General features: G+C 41.8%; 1 pseudogene; it reads left to right on the forward strand.

The window, feature by feature from the left end:
* The first annotated feature begins 3,076 nt into the window (after positions 1-3,076).
* On the forward strand, positions 3,077-13,793 carry LOC129654158 (pregnancy-associated glycoprotein 1-like; annotated as a pseudogene).
* The last annotated feature ends 10,643 nt before the right edge of the window (positions 13,794-24,436 follow it).

Consider the following 24,436-nt stretch of genomic DNA (forward strand, 5'->3'; position numbering starts at 1 on the left):
TTGGGCTTTGAAGTGCCTTAGCTTTCTATTCCTTCACGATTCCCAAGATTATTTTGTGCATTTCTTTACCCAGTCCTGAAATCAGCCATCTCTTGAATAAGAATCCATGCATCATCTTATGGGAAGTGTATTTAGAAGCTACATGGTAGACCTCAGAATAGTCACTGTTATCAAGTTGTCAATGCTTGTAGGCTTTACATTGCTCAGAGTAAGAAGTACACATTTTCCTTAAAAAATAAAATAAAAATGAATATAATTAGTGTTGGGAAGCATAGTACAAAATAGCCGTATTAGGAGAAAGTCCTTGGGAAAATGGCGAAGGGCCAGAAGTACCCGGCTTTGTGTACTGCGGACAGAAAAACATCTCCTGCCTTTGGTTATGCTCGGCGCCAAGATTTAATAATAAATAGGGATGTTACTTAAGAAAACGGGTTGTGGGATAAGCACATGAGTCACTTAGAGTGCGCTGTCCTTGAAATGTTTTTACTGATTATGTGTTAACCCCGTATGCGCTCTGCTGGCCATATACTTTAAGCTCTTTGTTCCTGCTTCTATAAAAAGGCTTGACTGAAGAAATAAACTTGTCAGTCCTTGCAAGAGACTGTCCGAGTGTCATTCTTTCAGGTTCGTCGCTTCCAAGTCCCAGGGAGAAAATCCCCAACAATTAGTTGGTACAAGCTTATGCTTTCAGTTCAAGATTTAAGACAGCAGGGTTTGAATTAAAGTCCTTTATGTTATGTGTGAACCTCTTTTTCTGTCCACTGAAAGTCTTACTTCAGAACATTAGTTTTAATTATTGTCTTGCTTTTACCTCTTAACATACAAATGATTCTGTCACAATAACAGAAGTTATGAGGAACAATAAATTGTTGAATATAGGTTCAGATTTCTTTCCTGTTTTTCTTTTGATTTTTTTTTTGGTTTTGTTTTGGATGGGCAGTATTTTTGTTTTTCCTCTAGAAGATATTCCACTCTGAATGCAGTCATAATTCTGAATTTTAAAGCCACTTATATAATGTGTTGTTACAGACAGCTAGCCACCAACTTGATGCAATTCGATTTATCAGTCTTTGTGCTCAATTTGTTGAGTTCAGTTCAGTCCTTCAGTCGTGTTGGTCTCTTTGCAACACCATGGACTGCAGCATGTCAGGCTACCCTATCCATCACCAACTCCTGGAACTTACTCAAGCTCATGTTCATCGACTTGGTGATGCCATCCAACCATCTCATCCTGACTTCCCCTTCTCTTCCTGCCTTCAATATTTCCTAACATCAGGGTCTTTTCCAATGAGTCAGTTCTTCCCATCAGGTGGGCAAATAATTGGAGCTTCAGCTTCAGCATCAGTCCTTCCAGTGAATATTCAGGACTGATTTTTTTTTTTTTTTTAGGATGGACTGGTTTGATCTACTTGCAGTCTAAGGGACTCTCAAGAGTCTTCTCCAACACCATAGTTCAAAGGGCATATGTGTGTTTCATTTGTCAGTGACATCATATTCCCCTTGTTCAGATTTAACCACCAGAACTGAATTTAAACAACATGCAAAAATGAGGATTAAGTCACAGTGCCCCATCTAAAGTCACCTGGCAACAGGAGAGGCTCCTATTGTATTCAAGGGACAGGCATGGATAGATCTCATGCAGGAATAGGCCCTGGGAGTCCTGGATGCGTCCTTAAACATGATTGTCTTTACTTTGGCAGCCACAGTTGTTTTGTCTTCTTTGATTGAGAAGACATTTCAAAATTATATTTTTGTATGTTTGGTTTGGCAGACAAAATTTTTCAAGTCATAGACCCTATGGGGAAATTGTATCAGAAATATATCCATTTATCTTCAGCAGTTAAATTTTGTTGGTTTGTATGTCCCTGATGATCTTTCTTTATAAATAGAAAGGAAACACACATGTTCAGTATGCATTCAGTCTCTTTGTAAATTAACCAACGTGAATTAAATTCCTCTCTATCCCCACTGCACTCCCAACTCTAGGCGAGAAATAAAAACCTGCAGAGACTGAAGCCTGATTCCAGCACATCTCTGTGGAGATTTCATTCTCACTGTTTTTTTTTGGAAAAAAAAAAAAAATATATATATATATATATATATATATATAGTTTCTAACATTAAAATCAGTAGGTTGTACGTAAATATCCAAACTTTTGTTTCTCTTGAAAACATGGCCAACTGGTCTGCTTTCCAGCATAGTTGAAGTGGAGGAAAGGCTGCTCCCAGTGGTAAGCCCTGTGCAGCCCAGGGTTCAACATGGCAACCTAGTCCTAGTATCATATCTCCTGCCTCCTGGGGCCATAACATTGTGAGAACTAGACTGCTAGCTTTCTTAAGATAAATATAACTTATGTCTTGATCAACTTTGACTTTGAAGCCTTTAACCCAGAACCTAGCACACAGTTCTTCCTTGTATGTTTGTTGGATGATATAAAATATCTTGTGAATGCATATGACATTTCTTCAAATACTGAAACCATGCCATTGAAGCACCACTCTGCCCTAAATCTTTGATGCAGCCTGGCATCATAGGTGCCTCTGATGTCTGCCATTAGACCCACTACCTAAAGCCTGTAGTATGTCCCTGGACTGTCCCTGAAGTCTTCACTTTGCCATTTGACAACTGATCTTCCTAGCAATCTCCTCTCTAATGAAGACAGCAATGCATATCTCAGGAAGTGGCTATGAAGATGACATGAAAGCACGATGGTTGAGCCTTAGTATCCCTTAGTATCCATTTTTAAGATGTTCTTAGCAGTTTTTTTTTTTTTTCCAAGTATGCAAGGTTCTTGATCTTCTTAGATGTCCATGCAGATCAGTTTGATTTTCCAGCCAACCTTCAAGGAAGAGATTACAGTTCAGTTCTCTGTATTCTGTGAAGCTTCAAAGCCCACTCGCCAAGGACACTGTTGAAGATAAAGATTTTATTGAGACCTTTGTGTTTTTTCAGACCTATTATTGGCCTAAAGGGCTAAACTAGGGCGTGTCAGAGCATATATAACTAGGGGTTTCCGGTCACCAGTACATGCCAAGAACCTGATCTTCCCTGAGTCCTTGGAGCCAGGAAAGAAGCATGAAGTGGCTTGTGCTCCTCAGGCTGCTGGACTTCTCAGATTGCAGAGTCATGTAAGTATGGAGACTGTAAGCCACATCATCTTGCTTTCTGTGATTTTTCTTTTCATCTGATTATTCTTCTACTCATCAGATTTAGAATGGAATGGAATATTTCTCTGACAATCTTAAAGTTCAAGCCTTACTTATTGATAAGTACCTTGCAATAGGAACTGTGGGACCCAAGGTTCTTGATGTAGATTTGTATAGTTGCCCAACTCTTGGGTCCAGTCATGTAATGACCTATTGAAATTGGAACTCCTTGTTCAGTGCACAGTCAATGCAGATGTAGGTGTTGTCCTGTGGAATAGCACTTTTCTACCTTTTATGTAGCATGTCCTCTTTGTTCCCTCTCTACTTCAGTGTATATATGCCTATGTCTGCATCTCTGTATCACTATCGTTTATCTCTCCGTCTCTTTAGAAATCTCTGTGAGTGTATTTCTTTCTGTAGTGTTTCTTTTCACTTTTCTTTTAATTTTATACATTTCCTGAACGTGTTCCCTGTCTCCTGGATTCTTTTCCAACTCTCTCTTCTCTTTCAATCTGGAGGAAGATTGGGAGAGCTACTTATACAGTGTTTTATATCTGACAAGCAGTGTGACCACAGCCAATTCACAAACCACTTGCATTTCAAATTCCTCCCTTGTAAAAGAGGATAGGAATCCCCCTTCTACCTTCTTACCTGAGCTTCTATGAGAAGGATACAGTGGGATGGCAACAGCAATGCTAGTGTCATTGTTGAGACTTCCTATTTATCAGGCACCTTATATCCATCATTATATCCATCACTTCCTTATCCCCAAGATATGCTATTTAGAGGGTTTGAATCATTACATTCCACCATTTTACCGAAGGGGAGACTGAGACCCCACATGGTCATATGGTTTATCCAATATTACAGAACAGAATCTTTATTCAAACCTATGTCTTTTCCATAGAATATGCATAAAATTCTTATAATAAGGTGACTCAAAGAAATGATTATCAAATACACAGTGCCACATAATCACAGTTATACCTTAACACTGACAGCTGAATGTAGCATCTTCGTTTTCTTTGTCAAATGTTCAGTGAAAGAATACCTCTAAGGAAAGTGAAGACCATGAGAAATACCCTAAGTAAAAAAAAAACATGTTGAACAATTTCCTGAAGGAACATGCTTACAGACTGTCTTAGATTTCTTCTTGGGGCTCAAATATAACTATACACCCCCTGAGGAACATCATGGATGTGAGTGTTTTGGGAGGATAGTGCTCCACAGCGTCCCCTGGTGCTCTAACCTAGCACTGGGGCTCATCTAGAGGTGCCACGTGGGATGTTGGGGCTGTGGCTCCTGCAGGAGGCAGACACAGTAGGCTAAAGGGGCCCCACACAGAGGAGAAGGCACTATCATTCTCAATTCTTGTCTTGGTGACTGGGCCCAGAAATTACCAGGTGGCAGGTAAACATCCATTTCTGTGTCAAAGATGTGTGATTAGTTTGAGGGAGATTGTTCTTTCTGAGCAGAAGGCAACGATGACCCACTACAGTACTCTTGCCTGGAATAACCCAAGGATGGAGAGGCCTGGTAGGCTGTAGTCCATGGGGTCGCTAAGAGTCAGACAGGACTGAGCGACTTCACTTTCACTTTTCACTTTCCTGAATTGGAGAACTAATTGCTACCCATTCCAGTGTTCTTGCCTGGAGTATCCCAGAGACGATTGAGCCTGGTGGGCTACTGTCTATGCCATTGCACAGAATCGGACAAGACTGAAGCGACACAGCAGCAGCAGCAGTTCCTTCTGAACTAAGGCAGTCAATTAGTTACAGATGAAGAGTGAACCATCTTTGATCAGAAGGTAGACCCAACTGCAAAGCAATTGTGAATAACCAGGCAGAGGACTTCAGTTTCCACAGATGCAAGCACCACAGCAGTAAAAAATTACTGAACCCGTATTCTGTGTAAGGCCATCAGAATCTAACGCAGTGGTTACTGTTTTTAGATGAGAAAAAGGGCTTATTTTGTCTTTAAGAATGCCCATGCCAGCCTGAATGGTAGTAAAAGAGTAAATACATGTCAAATGAAAGGGTCACCTGTGTGGTGTTGATTGGATATGGTCTGAGTTTAGAGGGAGTGGCTGAGGTTGATCAAGAAGGACCTCCTGGAGAAGTGGGTGCTAAGACTGGGTTTGAACAGACTACAGAGTTTCTCAAATGAAGGCACCAGGACTTCCCTGGGTGTCCAAGGGTCCTGGAGGTCCAGTGGTTATGCCTCTGTGCTTCCAATGCAGGAGGAACCATTTCAACGCCTGGTTATAGAATCAATATCCTGCATACAATGTAACACAGGAAAAAAAAATCAAATGCAAGCACCTCTGTGATGAAAGGCTGTGAGCTTCACAGTGGTTGGAAAGTGATCTCAAGAGATATATGACACCAAAGGGATACATCAGTGTGGGAATAGAGGGTAGCCAGTTCTGCACTAACCCACTCCCTCCTTCTCCCTGTAGATGCTCTATGGGGGTAACATCACAATTGGAACACCCCCTCAGGAATTCCAGGTTATGTTTGACACAGGTTCATCTGACTTGTGGGTGCCCTCCCTCTTTTGCCCCAGTCCAGCCTACTGTGAGTACAGACACCCCTTACCTGGACCATCCTTCACTTGCCCTGCTTCCCTGTTTCCACCCTTGACACATGATGACACTCATCTCTTGTGTCTTCAGCTACACAAGTTAGGTTCAGACATTTCAAGTCTTCTACCTTCTGGCCTACACAAAAGACCTTCAGGATCGCCTATGGATCTGGGAGCATGAAGGGATTTCTTGCTTATAACACTATTCGGGTAATGTGTAAAGAGAAGCTGAGTCAGTACTGGCTATGGAATGACCCCTGCTTGCAAAACAGATGCAGGACCATCTGACAGGACCCCTCCTAGCCTAACTCCCATAGATATTCGCCATCTTATCCACAGGATCCTGTCCCTGGGGAGGCAGTGCCTGTGGTGACACACAAGCAAACAGATTAGCTAACCCAGAGAGTGACTTGAGGTGTGGACTTGCAGCTCCTCTACCCATGAGCAGTTCAAGGTTTATTTTGCTGGGAGTGAGAAGAGGGGAAACAAACACCCATTTTTATATTCACAGACTGTTCCAGGTACTTTCAGGTAATAATTGGTTAAAACCTGCAACAACCACACACAGCAGATGGTCTGATTAGCTTATGAGGCATATGAGGAAATTGAGTTACAGACAGCAAGGGCCTTGCTGAGGTCACACATGTGGTAAACTGCAGAGCTGGTTAGGCTTTTCAGGACTGAAATTGCTGTAGGGTGTTTAGGGACAGGATGAAAGTGATCTGGGGATGCTGGGGGCAGTCACAGGCTTCAGGTATCCAGAATGGGAAACTAGAGGCCAGAGATGTCAAGGGGCCTCATAAATGAGTTCTCACTCTATGGTGCCTTTGAGAGTCTCATAAAACACATGGCCTGCCTCCCCAAAGTACTTAAGTAGTTCCCCTCTTTCTCTTTCTCTCTCATACACACTCGCACAAATACACACATATCCCCAAAAGTGATTTTTCCAGGCAGCAGTTTCATTGATCCCTGCAAGCAAGACTGTGTTTTGGCTTCTGTCTTCCTGGACAGATGCATAATCCACAGTACCTTCAGAGCAGATCAGATCAGTCACTCAGTCGTGTCCGACTCTTTGCAACCCCAGGAATAGCAGCACGCCAGGCCTCCCTATCCATCACCAACTCCCGGTGTTCACTCAGACTCATGTCCTTTGAGTCAGTGATGCCATCCAGCCATTTCATCCTCTGTCGTCCCCTTCTCCTCCAGCCTACAATCCCTCCCAGCATCAGAGTCTTTTCCAATGAGTCAACTCTTCGCATGAGGTAGCCAAAGTACTGGAGTTTCAGCTTTAGCATCATTTCTTCCAAAGAAATCCCAAGGCTGATCTCCTTCAGAATGGACTGGTTGGATATCCTTGCAATCCAAGGGACTTTCAAGAGTCTTCTCCAACACCACTGCTCAAAAGCATCAATTCTTTGGCACTCAGCTTTCTTCACAGTCCAACTCTCACATCCATACATGACCCTGGGAAAACCATAGCCTTGACTAGACGGACCTTTGTTGGCAAAGTAATGACTCTGCTTTTGAATATGCTATCTAGGTTGGTCATAACTTTCCTTCCAAGGAGTAAGTGTCTTAATTTCATGGCTGCAGTCACCATCTGCAGTGATTTTGGAGCACCCAAAAATAAAGTCTGACACTGTTTCCACTGTTTCCCCATCTATTTCCCATGAAGTGATGGGACCGGATGCCATGATCTGCGTTTTCTGAATGTTGAACTTTAAGCCAACTTTTTCACTCTCCACTTTCACTTTCATCAAGAGGCTTTTTAGTTCCTCTTCACTTTCTGCCATAAGGGTGGTGTCATCTGCATATCTGAGGTTATTGATATTTCTCCCGGCAATCTTGATTCCAGCTTGTGCTTCCTCCAGCCCAGCATTTCTCATGATCTACTCTGCATATAAGTTAAATAAGCAGGGTGACAATGTACAGCCTTGACGTACTCCTTTTCCTATTTGGAACCAGTCTGTTGTTCCATGACCAGTTCTAACAGTTGCTGCCTGACCTGCATACAAATTTCTCAGAAGGCACATCAGGTGGTCTGGTATTCCCATCTCTTTAAGAATTTTCCACAGTTTATTGTGATCCACACAGTCAAGGCTTTAGCATAGTCAATAAAGCAGAAATAAATGTTTTTCTGGAACACTTTTGCTTTTTCCATGATGCAGTGGATGTTGGCAATTTGATCTCTAGTTCCTCTGCCTTTTCTAAAACCAGCTTGAACATCAGGAAGTTCATGGTTCACATATTTCTGAAGCCTGGCTTGGAGAATTTTGAGCATTACCTTACTAGCGTGTGAGATGAGTGCTATTGTGTAGTAGTTTGAGCGTTCTTTGGCATTGCCTTTCTTTGTGATTGGAATGAAAACTGACCATTTCCAGTCCTGTGGTCACTGCTGAGTTTTCCAAATTAACTGGCATATTGAGTGAAGCACTTTCACAGCATCATCCTTCAGGATTTGGAATAGCTCAACTGAAATTCCATCACCTCCACTAGCTTTGTTCGTAGTGATGCTTTCTAAGGCCCACTTGATTTCACATTCCAGGATGTCTGGCTCTATGTCAGTGATCACATCATTGTGATTATCTGGATCATGAAGACCTTTTTTGTACAGTTCTTCTGTGTGTTCTTGCCATCTCTTCTTAATATCTTCTGCTTCTGTTAGGTCCATACCATTTCTGTCCTTTATCGAGCCTATCTTTGCATGAAATGTTCCCTCGGTATCTCTAATTTTCTTTCAGAGATCTCTAGTCTTTACCATTCTGTTGTTTTCCTCTATTTCTTTGCATTGATCACTGAGGAAGGCTTTCTTATCTCTCCTTGCTATTCTTTGGAACTCTGCATTCAAATTCTTATTTCTTTCCTTCTCTCCTTTGCTTTTCGCTTCTCTTCTTTTCACAGCTATTTGTAAGGCCTCCCCAGACAGCCATTTTGCTTTTTTGCCTTTCTTTTCCATGGGGATGGTCTTGATCCCTGTCTCCTGTACAATGCCACGAACCTCATTCCATAGTTCATCAGACACTCTATTTATTAGATCTAGGCCCTTAAATCTATTTCTCACTTCCACTGTATAATCATAAGGGATTTGATTTAGGTCATACTTGAATGGTCTAGTGGTTTTCCCTACTTTCTTCAATTTAAGTCTGAATTTGGCAATAAGGAGTTCATGGTTTGAGCCACAGTCAGCTCCTGGTCTTGTTTTTGCTGCCTGTATAGAGCTTCTCCATCTTTGGCTGCAAAGAATATAATCAATCTGATTTCATTGTTGACCATATGGTGATGTCCATGTATAGAGTCTTCTCTTGTGTTGTTGGAAAAATGTGTTTGTTATGACCAGTGCATTTTCTTGTCAAAACTCTATTAGTCTTTGCCCTGCTTCATTCCGTATTCCAAGGCCAAATTTGCCTGTTACTGCAGGTGTTTCTTGACTCCCTACTTTTGCATTCCAGTCCCCTATAATGAAAAGGACATCTTTTTTGGGTGTTAGTTCTAAAAGGTCTTGTAGGTCAAGCTGGACAAGGGGAAAGCAAAAACTCTTCAGCACCCTGTCATCTTATGATTTCTGAGCACACAGGTAGCAGGAGGTCTTGGGCCTCTTCAGAAGACATGGTGGGTGGAGCCAGGTCATGTGACTCAACTTCTAACTTCCTCTGTGCCACTCATTAGCCAGTTACTGACATCAGTATGGTTCTCAGTCGCTCCTAGCCTTGAAATCTGCATCTATAAATGGAGACCTTATTACGGCCTTGGTGGGTAGACAAGCACAAACACAAGCTCTCCAACAGTGCTGTTGTTACTGTCCTCCAAAGATATCCCCTTCTTTTCTCTCTACAGATGCAGAGGAAGGGCAGTATGGTGATGTTTGGTGTGGTGGACAAAGCCTACTACCAGGGAGCACTCAACTGAGTACGATTGATCCAAGTGGGAGATTGGAGTGTACACCTCGACCTGTAAGCCTCACCCTCTGAGGGTCAGCCCAAGTGATGCTCCATATCTGTACATTGACACAGCCATACACACACAGATGCATTCTCAGACACATAGTGACACAGACATATAGACCACCCACAATGACACAGACTGACACACAGACACATGGAAACACACAAGCAGACACATATAAACATAGACACATATAAACATGCATAGCTAGCCAGAGACACAAAAGCACAATTAGAGACACATACAAACATATATACAAACAAACACATAAACACATAGATATGCAAACAACCCATGGGTTCATAATCCCCAGGCCTTCTGACCAGGGCTCTGACCTGGGTCCTAAAAGGGTCTGGAGAGGTCTGTGCAGCTGGGAGAGGGCTGCACCCACTGCCCTGTGAGGCATGGGGCATGGTTAGAAGATGCTACAGTGTGGAGAACAGAGGATCAGGGAGGATTACACCAGCGTGAACAGAGTTATAAGATGACAAACTGTCCAGGGCTACCTGGGACCAAGGAAGTTCTCAGTACAGATAAATGCAGTTTAAAAACAGGGAAAGTCCTAAGCAAATGGAGAAAACTGATCTCCTTAGGGAGCAGCTACCCAGCAGTGGAGAGAGGTTGGCTGCAGTCTTATGACTTGAAAGCAACTAATAAAAATGATATCCCATGTACCTGGTCACACAGTGGGGCAGGGGCTATAAAAGAGAATCAGAAAGGTGGGATCCAGGGGTGACCTGAGGACAAGAAGCATAATTGATAGGATTCTATGTGATACCCTCAGACAAAAGCTGACCTGTCTTTTGTAATTTCTGTGGGCTAGTTATGTATTTCCTGGCCAGGGTCTCAGGGTCTGAGGTGATTATAGGAGCAGTGCTGGGAAACTCCCCTCTCTCCCACCATTATGAGAATCTGCTGTCCTTACAAATCTCCATCTTCACTCTGTGGTTGACCCATTATTTGTTCCCCACCAGATACAGCTCTCTGGATGTTTTTCATTCCTTTTCACAGTCTTCACTCACTCACACTAAACAGACAAGCATTGGGCATCCACTGTGTGCCAGGCATTTTAGGGAGGCAAAGAGAATAAAACTCGCCCTCACATCTAAGAAGGCAGATGCACAAGAAATGACACACACACACACTTAGTGAATTGTGACTTTGGTACATACTAGACTTGAACATGTGTGTGTGTCATGAGCATGTACCAAGGTCACAGTTCCCTATGTGTGTGTTTGTGTGTCATTTCTTGTGCATCTGCCTTCCTAGATGTGAGGGTGAGATAGTGAATTATGACTTTGGTACATGCTAGAAATGAGAAACGGAGAAGGCAATGCCACCCCGCTCCAGTACTCTTGCCTGGAAAAGCCCATGGATGGAGGAGCCTGATAGGCTGCAGTCCATGGGGTCGCAAAGAGTGGGACACAACTGAGCGACTTCACCTTCATGCATTGGAGAAAGAAATGGCAACCCACTGCAGTGTTCTTGCCTGGAGAATCCTAGGGATTGGGGAGTCTGGTGGGCTGCCTTCTATGGGGTCAAACGGAGTCAGAAACAACTGAAGTGACTTAGCAGCAGCAGCAGCAGACATGAAAAAGGGTCTACAGAAAGTGACCTGACAGGAGACTGATAAACACCAAGGGAAAGACTTCCCTGAATCAACGACAATTAAGCTGGAATCTGGAAGATGACAAGAAATTTGCTAGTCAAAGGGTAGGAGACTCTTCTATGTAGGAAGACCAGCTTGTGTCAAGATATAAAAGATCCTGGTGTATTCAAGTAATGCGTTCAAGGATGTCAAGGAAGGTGCTGTGTCGAGAGCAAAAGAAAAGAGTCAGCACAAAAGATGGAGGGCTATTTAGGAGACAGTCGGGAAGTGGGCAGCTCTGGGGAGACTCAGAGTGACCTTTATGCCTGCTTTGTCACACTGTCTCTCAGCATCTCCATGAAAAGAAAGGTTATTGCTTGCTCTGACGGCTGCGAGGCCCTTGTGGATACTGGGACATCACTGATCCTTGGCGCAAGAAGACTAGTCAATAACATCCAGGAGCTCACTGGCACCAGGCCACGGGGTCCCGAGGTGAAGGGTCATGCCCCAGGGTCACTCCCAGTCTCCATACACAAGAAGGATCTCCAGGGCTAACTTTTCTCCCTGTCTCTCTAACAGCACTACGTTTCATGTTTTGCCATCAATACGCTGTCCTCTCTTATCTTCACCATCAATGGTATCAACTACCCAGTGCCAGCTCAAGCCTACATCCTCAAGGTGAGGGGAGAACCCTGAGGGGTGGTTCTCAAATAGGAACTTGCAGGAACCCTTGGGCTGCTGCTGGGAGGAGGGTGCCCTCTCAGGCCACCTCACACTATTGCAGATGCTGAGCCCTGGGGTTGGCCAAAGCCTCCCACAAAACAAACCACCTGAGAGTAAAGGGCCATGTGGGACACTGATCATCCTGAAATAAATGTGGAGACAGCATACCATGCTGGCATGGTGGGAGTCACAAGGTGAAGGGAACACTTAGGTCCTAAGTCCTCAAAGAGCTTTACTTCGATCTGAACCCTCAGATGGAAGAACATGAAAAGTCAGCACTAGCAGCCTTAAAATAAGTCATGTGACAAGGAGAGTGGCTGGGGACAGTCCCAGTGTGCTCTCCCACCATAGGGATTAACAGTCTCCTTTCACTTCTCTCAGTTTTCCTGGTTTGGATGATAAATCACATGGTCACTCTAGTTCTCGGATACATCTTCCCCTAGCTCTGGCCGGGAGGCCACTTTGAGAGTCAGGCTACCCGACCCCTCTGTGGGGAGGCTGGATGCTAATGTGAATAAAGGGTGCACAGTGACTGATCAGCCCCGGCACAGGGTTGAGGCTTCATGTCAGCTCCTTAGGGGAGTTCAGAGCTGGCTGATGGGCTCAAAGAAGACTTTGAGGAAGGGAGAGAATTTCAGGAATACTACTCATGGAACCATATGGAGGGTTGCTTGGTTCTAGGCAAAACTGCACTGGATTCTATACAAATGGCATCCCAAGGTGATCTGCATTGGGGCACTGGGGACTTACTCGGGATGATGAGGGCTACGGACTGACCGGTAGGGATGGGGAACCAGAGTATGTTACCCAACCAAACCTGGAGTGGCCAAAGAGGGTGAGTGCAGACCAAAGGAAGCTTCCCAGAGTTCCTAAGTTAAGTCATCAAGAACGTGTTGAGGGCACTGCTCTATTTAAGATGGATAATCAACAAAGAGTTACTGTGTGGCACAGGGAACTAGGCTTAATTATATAACAACCTGGATGGTAGGGGTATTTTGGGGACCAGGATACATGGATACATATGGTTGAATCCTTTTACTGTCCACCTGAAACTCAGAATATTGTTAATCTGCTATATTCCAATACAAGATAAAGGGTTTTTTGTTTTTTTTTAATAAAGTATGGATTGTGGGGACACAGGAGGAGGCCCAGCATTCTCTGCAGAGAAAACAAGGAGCAGGAGCCAGAAGGAAAGAGACAGGGAGAGAGAGAATTATGGACACTCTTTTTCTTTTCTAAAATTTTTATTGAAGTGTGGCTAACCTTCAGTGTTGCATTAAGTTCTACTGCACAGCAATGTGACTCAGTTATACACATGCAGAAATATATACATATATTTTTTTTCCTTATTCTTTTTCATGCGGTTTATGACTGGATATTTAATATATTTCCTTATGCTCTTCAGTAAGACTTTGTTGTTTATCATTCCTCTATATCTTGAACCTCCAGTCTTCCCCTCCCCAACACACTTCCTCATGGCAACCTCATGTCTTGGCCATTTTTGGTTGTGGATGAACTCTCATATCCCCTGCTAATGAGAAAATCCCTTGATACTTACCAAAAGAGGGAAATACAACCAAGAGTTGTGCTTGGACTGGATATTTGTGGGAGTCGCACATAGGGGCTCATGCTGACTGGTGTGTGTCTCTGACTCCCCCAGGATTCTAGAGGCCACGGCTATTCCACCTTTAAAGAGAACACAGTGAGGGCGTCTAGAGAGACCTGGATCCTGGGTGATGTCTTCCTGAGGCTGTATTTCTCAGTCTTTGATCGAGGAAATGACAGGATTGGCCTGGCACCAGCAGTATAAATGCTTGGAGTGGTTCAGGAATTATTAAGGCCATTCTGAGCAAACAATCACTCACACTTAGGGTGCTCTTTTCCAGGATGCTGGTGAATAGTATTTCATGGTCTGCACACCCTATTATCATTAAATAATAAAGGGTTTCACTCATAAGGGTGCTGAAACAAAAAGGTGCCTCTGTTTGTGTCTGGGAGGTGTACAGTGATTGGGAAGGATCTAGAACCAAGTCTAAATCACAGTAAAGAGGAGCCCACCTCCAACTGGCTTCAAAGAAAGGGGAGACTCACTGAAATGATTCTGGGAATCCAGGACACAAGACTCAGAGCAAATACAAAGATCTCAGTGACTGGACCCAAGAAATCAGAAGTCATCAGTGCTCTATTTCACACCTTCACTGTTTCACCCCTCTTCTCCGATGATCTTAGCCTGACAATTTTCTTCCTTAAGGCCTCTATACCTATTGAGGGAGTCCAAGCTACCTACCCTAGGGTTTTATATCCTGAAGGCATCTCCAATAAGGAAAGAAAATATTGAAGACATCAGAGTTCAAGGGTGTTCTCTGAATGACCCACCTCATATCATGTGTACAGTCCTAGATAAGCCATCCTGTCAGGGCCATGGGGTCCTATGATTGGCTTTACATGGTCATTGACCCTGACCCAGAAGCACACATGATTGTCAATTTCCTCCAGAACTACATACTTGAAGTTGGGGAGAGGCAGAGCCAAAGAAAGTGACTGGGAGATAGTCTAGGTCATGAAAGAGTTTGTGATGACTCACCAACTCCACCACCTCCTCATTCAGAGGAACTATAAGGGGTAATGAAACAGGCTCTCTTCATCCCATCTCAGATAAACTTATCACTGGGCTTCTCCTCTAAGGGAGTTTGGGTGAGGTACTTCATGTAGAGCTGGTTCCCTTTTGCCCCACACCCAGTCACCAGGTCTCTGACACATAAGCCTGCTCTGTCCTTCCAAGCTTCTTGGTAAGTGATGGCCCCAGTGGATCCTTGAGCCATCCCCCTCCTCCAGGGCCCAGAATGCCCCTTCCTTGGCTTCCAATGCTGCTGGGGAGAATGCAGCACAAGTATCGGGAGACCCAGGGTACACAGAGCCTTCAGCCTTTCTGATCTTCTCTATGGGTGGGGCTACAGACTGTTTGCTTGGAGCTGTCATGGTTAGGCACTTTTGCAGTGGAACCAAATGTTCTTTCCACCTGGAGGTCCTCAGTAGATGCCTCAGCTGAGACAGCAGGGGTCAGAGGTTGATTTCCTTTCAGGTTGACTGGTTTGATCTAGTTGTATAAGGGACTCTGAAGAATCTTCTCAAGCACCACAGTTCAAAAGCTCAATTCTTTGGCATTCACCGTTTCTTATGGTCCAGATATCACATCTGTACCTGATTACTGGAAAAACCATAGCTTTGACACTACAGATCTCTGTAGCAAAGTGAGTCCCTACTTTTTAATACACTGTGCAGATTTTTCATAGCCTTTCTTCCTTCCAAGGAGCAAGTGTGTTTTAATCTTGTGGCTGCAGTCAAGGTCCATAGTGATTTTGGAGCCCAAGAAAATAAATCTGCCACTGTTACCAATTTTCCCTCATCTATATGTCACAAAGTGGTGGGACTGGATGCCATGAATGTTGAGTGTCTTTTTGTGAACAGTTTTTTGAATGTTGAGTTTAAGCTAGTTTTGCCATCTCCTGTCCTGATACAGAGGCTCTTTAGTTGTTGTGATTTTTTTTTTGTTTGTTTTTTGCATTCTACTATTAGGGTGGTGTCATATTCATATTTCTGGATGTTGATACTTCTCCCAGCAATCTTGAATCCAGCGTGGGATTTATCCAGACCAGCATATTGAATGAAATATCCTACATATAAATTAAATAACCAGAATGACAATGTATACCTTGTCATTCTCCTTTCCCAATTTTAAATCTTTCTGTTGTTCCTTGTCTGATTCTAACTTCCACTTTTTGACCTACATACAGACTTGTTAGGAGAAAGGTAAGGTGATCTGGTACTCCCATTTCCTTAAAAATTTTCCACAGTTTGTTGTGTTCCACACAGTGAAATGCTTTAGCATAATCAGTGAAGCAGATGGAAACGTTTTTCTGGGAATCCCTTGTTTTCTCTATGATCCAATGGATGTTGGCAATTTGATCTCTGGTTCCTCAACCTGTGTGTATATCTAGAATTTCTCAGTTCGTGTACTGTTGAAACTTAACTTGAAAGATATTGAGAATTACCTTGCCAGCAAGTGAGATGAACAAAATGGCATAATAGGTTGACATTCTTTGGAAGTGCCTTTCTTTTGGATTGGAATGAAAACTGACCTTTTCCAGCACTGTGGCCACTGATGAGTTTTCCAAATTTAATGACATATTGAATGCAGTACTTTTACAGCCTCATTCTTTAGGAATTTTAAACAGCTCATCTGGAATTTCTTCACCTTCCCTGGCTTTTCCTGTAGTGATGTTTCCTAAAGCCCACTTGACTTCATAAACCAGTATATCTGCCTTTATGTGAGTGACCACAGCATCATCCCTACCCCAGTCATTATGGCCTTTTTTGTATAGTTCTTCTGTGCATTCTTGCCACCTCTCCTTAATCTCATCTGCTTCTGTTAGGTCTTTGAATTTTCTGTCCTGTATTGTGCCCATCTTTGCATGAAGTGTTCCTCTGGTATCTCCACTTTTCTTGAAGAGATCTATACTCTTTACAATTTTATTGTTTTCCTCTAATTCTTGCACTATTCACTTATGAAGAGTTTCTTATCTCTCCTTGGCAATTGTCTGGAAGTCTGCATTCCACTGGGTATATTTTACCCTTTCTACTTTGCCTTTTACTTCTCTTATTTTCTCAGCTATTTTTAAGGCCTCCTCAGGCAACCACTTTGCCTTCTCACATTTGTTTTTATTGAGGGTGATTTTGAGGACCACCTCCCATACAATGTTGCAAAACTCCATCCACAGTTCTTCAGCCTAACAGACCTAATACCTTGAATCCATTTTTCATCTCCACCATATAATAATAAGGAATTTGATTTTGGTCATAATTGAATGTTCTAGTGGTTTTCCTTACTTTATTCAATTTAAAATTGAATATTGTTTGCTTCTCCCTAAGCATTGCTTCCAGATCACCACCCACCACTCCCAGTGGGTGTGGAGCAAAAACACACAATTTGAGGACTGTTACCCTGGGTTTGTGCTTGGCTTTTCACATGCTTAGCTGTATGAGCTTGATCAAGTCTCTTAACTTCAGTTTTCTCATCTGGAAAATGGGCATCATGATGACAATTCCACCTTCTATATTGCATGTGTGCCTGCAAAGAGCAAGTGACCCTGAGTGGGCTTTCTGGGTTCCTGAGTCTGGTACAAATATGAATTATTCTGCAACCTGGGTGAAGGAAGTCTTTTGTTTAGACATTATGGCTGCCATCCCCAAGGCTAATTATTGATTCAAGCCAAATGACATCTATCTCTGAACCATGACACAGAACTCTGACTGAGCTGATGCTTCTGTTTTCTGGGGTCCTAGAAAAGCTAATGATTACTGTCTCAGATTACTCCCTTCCTCAGCCTTATCAGTCAGCCTTTCCTTGTCAACTACTTCTCCCCTGAAATCACACTGCAAGAGTCATAAAGGCTCTTGGTCTCTTGTCAGTTTCCCACATCTCCAGCATAGCAACAAGTAGTTATTACGGCTATTTGTCCTAGCAACAACTATGGCAACTTGTACAGGCCAATCTCAACCTGTTAAATGAATCTTTCCCCATTTGGCCTCTCATGTTTAAATTACCTATAGTTGCCTTATTAACCTTCCTTTGCTTGCTGTTTAATGTCGAAATATGTGTGGACCTCATCTAGTTGTCTTTCCCAACCCTAATTCCAACCATGCAATTAAGTAACCAAACATTTAGTCATCTAGCTACCCACATGAATCTACAAATGCAAACCACCCATCATGCATTTCTTGCTTGCCCCAAAACACCATTGAAGTGATCTGCTGAAACAATGTAATACATTGGCATGTACACTCCAGAAGGGACACGTTTTCTCCTGATTTGTTTTCCATCTAGTGCAGAATGTCTATCATAAGTCTGACCCTCCAGCAGCTGGTCACATGATTTTTGCAGACTTAGCCCACTCCATATCCCTTCCACACCCCACAGTAAAATCTAGAGAACAGACTCAGTCAAAGCTCTCTGTCCTGCAGAAAAGTTTTTGTTGTTGTTGTTGTTGTTTTGTTTTGTTTTTTTAGAAAACAATATTCGGTAACATATTCAAGATCTTGTGCTCCTTGCCTTGGATTCAAGGACCTGCACCAGCGGATGGGAAGCCTCTCCTTCGACCTAAATCTTTCACACCTCCCACAAGGGCCACAGGTTTTTCTGGACCCCAAAGACTTCTGCCTGCTCCCTGATGTCCTCTGTACATCAGTTCAGTTCAGTCTCTCAGTCATGTCCAACTCTTTGCTATATCATGAGGTGCAGCATGCAATGTTTCCCTGTCCATCACCAACTCCCGGAGCTTGCTCAAACTCATGTTCATCAGGTTGGTGATGCCACCCAACAATTTCATCTTCTGTCTTCCCCTTTGCTTTCTGCCTTTAATCTTTCCCTGCATCAGGGTCTTTTCTAATGAGTCAGTTCTTCTCATCAGGTGGCCAAAGTATTGGAGGTTCAGCTCCAGCATCGGTCCTTCCAATGAAGATTCAGGACATATTTCCTTTAGCACAGACTGCTTGAATCTCTTTGCAGTCCAGGGGACTCTCAAGAGTCTTGTCCAACATCACAGTTTAAAAGCATCAATTCTTTGGTACTCAGCTTTCTTTATGGTCCAACTCTCACATCCACTCATGATTTCTGGTAAAACCATATCTTTGAATCTACAGACCTTTGCTGGTAACGTAATGTCTCTGCTTTTTAGTATGCTGTCAGGTTTTTCACAGCTTTTCTTCCAAGAAGCTAGTGTGTTTTTTTTTCACAATTGCAGTAACTACCTATATTAATTTTTAAGCCCAGGAAAATAAAGTCCGTCACTGTTTTCATTGTTTTTCCAGGTATCTGCCATGAAGTGATGGAACTGGATGCTATGATCTTCATTTTTTGATCTATATATGCCACATCAAGACCGTCCCAAAGAAAAAGAAATGCAAATAAGAACAATGCTTGTCTGAGGAGGCCTTACAAATAACTTAGAAAAGAAGAGAAGCAAAAGGCGAAGGATAAAAGAAAGACAGACCCATCTGAATGCACAGTTCCAAAGAATAGCAAGAAGAGATTTTTTAAAAAAGCCTTCCTAAGTGACCAGTGCAATGAAATAGAGGAAAACATTAGAAAGGTAAAGACCAGAGATCTCTTCAAGAAAATTAGAGATAGGGAGGGAATTTTTCAGGCAAAGATGGGCACAATAAAAGAGAGACATGGGATGGACCTAACAGAAGCAGAATATATGAAGAAGAGAGTGAAAGAATACTTCGAAGAACAGCACAAAAAAGATTTTGATGACCCATATAACCACGATGGTGTGATCACTCACCTAGATCTAGACAATCCTGAAATGTGAAGTCAAATGTGGATTCAGAAGCATCACTAAGGGCAAAGCTAGTGGAGGTGATGACATTGCAGTAGAGCTATATAAGTTCCTAAATTTGATGCTGTTAAAGTGCTGCACTCAATATTACTAGCAAATGTGGAAAACTCAGCAGTGCTCACAGGACTGGAATGGTTGGTTTCCTTGCAATCCCTAAAAAAGTGATTTCAAAGAACGTTCAACTATCACACAGTTGCACTCTTCTCACATGCTAACAAAGTAATTTCTCCAAGCAAGTCTTCAACAGTACTAGAACTGTGAAATTCCATATGTTCAAGCTGGATTTAGAATAGGCAGAGGAACCAGAGATCAAATTGTTAACATTCATTGGATCGTAGAAAAAGCAAGAGATTTCTAGAAATACACCTACTTCTGCTTTATTGATCATGCAAAAGCCTTTGACTGTGTGGATCACAACACACTGTGGAAAACTTACACAGGTGGGAATACCAGACCATCTTACCTGCCTTCTGAGAAATCTGTATGCAGGTCAAGAAGCAACAGTTAGAACTGAACATGGAACAGCAGACTGGTTCCAATTCGGGAAAGGAGTATGTAAAGGCTGTATATTGTTACCTTGCTTATTTAACTTATATGCAGAGTGCATCATGTGAAATGCCCAACTGGATGAAGCACAAGCTGGAATCAAGATTATTTGGAGAAATATCAATAGCCTCAGATGTGCAGAAGACACCACCCTTACGGCAGAAGTTGAAGAGCAACTAAAAAGCCTCTTGATAAAAGTGAAATAGGAGAGTGAAACATTTGGTTTAAACTTCACATTCAGAAAATCAATATCATGGCATTTGGTTCCATCACTTCATGGCAAATAGATGGAAAATTAATGGAAACAGTGAAAGACTTTATTTCCAGGGGCTCCAAAATCACTACAGATGATGACTGCAGTCATGAAATTAAAAGATGCTTGCTCTTTTGAAGAAAAACTATGACAAACCTATACAAATGTTTTAAAAGTAGGGACATTAATTTGCTGAAAAAGTTCAGTATAATCAAAGCTATGATTTTTCCAGTTGTCATGTATGGATCTGACACTTGCACCATAAAGAATGGTGAGCAGTGAAGAATAGATGGTTTTGAACTGTGGTTTTGGACAAGACTCTTGAGAGTCCCTTGGACTGCAAGGAGATCCACCCAGTTATCCTAAAGGAAATCAAACCTGAATATTCATTGGAAGGATCGATGCTGAAATTGAACCTCCAATACTTTGGCCAACTGATGTGAAGAACTGAATCGTTAGAAAAAACCCTGTTACTGGGAAAGATTGAAGGCAGGAGCAGAAGAGTTTGACAGAGGATGAGATGGTTGGATGGAATCACCAACTCGATGGACATGAGTGTGCCCAAGCTCCAGGAGTTGGTGAAGAACAGTGAGCCTTGGCGTGCTGCAGTCCATGGGGCTGCAAAGAGTCGGACATGACTGAGCAAATGAACTGAACTGAAGAGGCCATATAGCAAATACTATTTGTAATTGGCCTGTTTCTCCAGCAAGACTGGGGCTCCCTAAGGCCCCACACATATCCCCAGTCAAGTTTGCCCCCATGCACAAAAGTCAGTGCCTAGCATTCAAAAGGCATTAAGTGAATTCTGATTGCAGGGAGACCTCCATTATAGTCGACATAAAGGCGTAAATGGCGTATTTATCCTCCTGTCTCAAATAACTCTAAAGTAGAAAAGACAAATGAAAGAGCATTGTTTTACACCAAACATCTGGCAGGAGAGAATGGATTCCTGAGGCGGGGAGCAAGCAAGGAGACTTCTACAATTACCCCAACTCTAGAAATAGTTTCCAACACATACATGGAAGGTGTACATAGGCAGAGACAATCTCCCTAAGAAGAGAGATTTATGACTCTAAATAGTTAGAGTTCACAGGAGAGAGCTACATACAGAGAACTGTGGGAAGAAACAAGTGATACCTTTCCAGGTTTCATCAGAGTTGATAGTACTGGTCTGAATTATAGGGAATAATCCTTGAGTCTCAAATTGCACCAAGTCTAATTGTGTCCCACCCACCAGCGTGAAAATTACTCATATTTCAAATATAAATTTATTTATTTTAATTGAGGCTAATTACTTTAAAATATTGTATGATTTTGTCATATATTGACATGAATCTGCAATGGGTGTACACCTGCTCCCCATCCTGTACCCCCTTCCCACCTCCCTCCCCATACCATTCCTCTGAGTTATGTCAGTGCACAAGCCCCGAGCATCCTGTATCATGCATTGAACCTGAACTGGAGATTCATTTCACATATGATAATATACATGTTTCAATGCCATCCTCCCAGATCATCCCACCCTCGCCCTCTCCCACAGAGTCCAGAAGACTGTTCTATACATCTGTGTCTCTTTTGCTGTCTCGCATACAGGGTTATGGTTACCATTGTTCCATTGACCTATATTTCTGTCTTTGTGCCAGTACCATACTGTCTTGATGAATGTGGCTTTGTGATATAGCCTGAAGTCAGCCAGGTTGATTCCTCCAGTTCCATTCTTCTTTCTCAAGATTGCTTTGGCTATTTGAGTTTTTTTTGTATTCCATACAAATTGTGAAATTATTTGTTCTAGCTCTGTGAAAAATACCATTGGTAGCTTGATAGGGATTGCATTGAATCTATAGAATGTTTTGGGTAATATACTAATTTTCACTATATTGATATTTCCGATCCACGAACATGGTATATTTCTTCATCTATTAGTGTCCTCTTTGATTTCTTTCACCAGTGTTTTATAGTTTTCTATATATAGGTCTTTTGTTTCTTTAGGTAGATAAAGTCCTAAGTATTTTATTCTTTTCGTTGCAATGGTGAATGGAATTGTTTCCTTAATATCTCTTTCTATTTTCTCATTATTAGTGTATAGGAATTCAAGGGATTTCTGTGTGTTGATTTTATATCCTACAACTTTACTATATTCATTGATTAGCTCTAGTAATTTTCTGGTGGAGTCTTTAGGGTTTTCTATGTAGAGGATCATGTCATCTACAAACAGTGAGAGTTTTACTTCTTCTTTTCCAATTTGGATTCTTTTATTTCTTTTTTTGTTCTGATTGCTGTGGCCAATGCTTCTAAATCTATGTTGAATAGTAGTGGTGAGAGTGAACACCCTTGTATTTTTCTTGACTTTAGGGGAAATGCTTTCACTTTTTCACCATTGAGGATAATGTTTGCTGTGAGTTTGCCATATATAGCTTTTATTATGTTGAGGTATGTTCCTTCTATTCCTGCATTCTGGAGGGTTTTACCATAAATGGATATTGAATTTTGCCAAAGGCTTTCTCTGCATCTATTGAGATAATCATATGGCTTTTATTTTTCAATTCTTTAATGTGGTGTATTATATTGATTGATTTGCAGATATTGAAGAATCCTTGCATCCCTGGGATAAAGCCCACTTGGTCATGATGTGTGATCTTTTAAATGTGTTGTTGGATTCTGATTGCTAGAATTTTGTTAAGGATTTTTGCATCTATATTCACCAGTGATATTGGCTTATAGTTTTCCTTTTTGGCATATCTTTGTCAGGTGTTGGTATTAAAATAATGGTGGCCTCATAGAATGAGTTTGGCAGTTTGTCTTCGTCTGAAATTTTCTGGAAGAGTTTGAGTAGAATAGGTGTTAGCTTTTCGCTAAATTTTTGGTAGAATTCAGCTGTGAAGCCATCTGGTCCTGGGCTTTTGTTTCCTGGAAGATTTCTGATTACAGTTTCAATTCAATGCATGTGATGTCTCTGTTAAGATTTTGTGTTTCTTCCTGGTTCAGTTTTGGAAAGTTGTACTTTTCTAAGAATTTGTCCATTTCTTCCATGTTGTCCATTTCATTGGCATATAATTTCTGATACTAGTCTCTTATGATCCTTTGTATTTCTGTGTTGTCTGTTGTGATCTCTCCATTTTCATTTCTAATTTTATTGACTTGATTTTTCTCCCTTTGTTTCTTGATGAGTCGGGCTAATGGTTTGTCAATTTCATCTACCCTTTCAAAGAACCAGCTTTTGCCTTTGTTGATTTTTGCTATGGTCTCTTTTGTTTCTTTTGCATTTATTTCTGGCCGCATTTTGAAGATTTCTCTCCTTCTACTAACACTGGGCTTCTTCATTTCTTCCTTTTCTAGTTGCTTTAGGTGTAGAGTTAGGTTATTTATTTGACTTTTTTCTTGTTTCTTGAGGTATGCCTGGATTGCTATGAACCTTCCCCTTAGCTCTGCTTTTACAGTTTCCCACGGGTTTGGGGTTGTTTTGTTTTCATTTTCATTCATTTCTATGCATATTTTGATATCTTTTTTTTATTTCTTTTGTTATTTGTTGGTTATTCAGCAGCATGTTGTTCAGACTTCCTATGTTGGAATTTTTAATAGTTTTTCTCCTGTAATTGACATCTAATCTTACTGCATTGTGGTCAGAAATGATGCTTGGAATGATTTCAATTTTTTGAATTTGCCAAGGCTAGATTTATTGCCCTGACTGTGATCTATCTTGAAGAGGGTTCCGTGTGCACTTGAGAAAAAGGTGAAATTCATTGTTTTGGGGTGAAATGTCCTATAGATATCAATTAGGTCTAATAGGTCTATTGTATCATTTAAGTTTGTGTTTCCTTATTAACTTTCTGTTTAGTTGATCTAGCCATAGATGTGAGTGGGGTATTAAAGTCTCCCACTATTATTGTATTATTGTTAATTTCCCCTTTCTTACTTGTTAGCATTTGTCTTATATATTTTGGTGCTCCTGTGTTGGGTGCATTTATATTTATAATAGTTATATCTTCTTCTTGGATTGATAGCTTGATCATTATGTAGTGTCCTTATTTATCTCTTTTCACAGCCTTTGTGTTAAAGTCTATTTTATCTGATATGAGGATTGCTATTCCTGCTTTCTTTTGGTCTCTATTTGCATGGAATACGTTTTTCCAGCCCTTCACTTTCAGTCTGAATGTGTCCCTTCTTTCTAGGTGGATCTTTTGTAGACAACATATATAGGCATCTTGTTTTTTATCCATTCAGCCAGTTTGTCTTTTCTTTGGGGTGTTCAACTCA

The sequence above is a fragment of the Bubalus kerabau genome, chromosome 5 (assembly GCF_029407905.1).
Source record: "Bubalus kerabau isolate K-KA32 ecotype Philippines breed swamp buffalo chromosome 5, PCC_UOA_SB_1v2, whole genome shotgun sequence".
Lineage (NCBI taxonomy): Eukaryota > Metazoa > Chordata > Mammalia > Artiodactyla > Bovidae > Bubalus > Bubalus kerabau.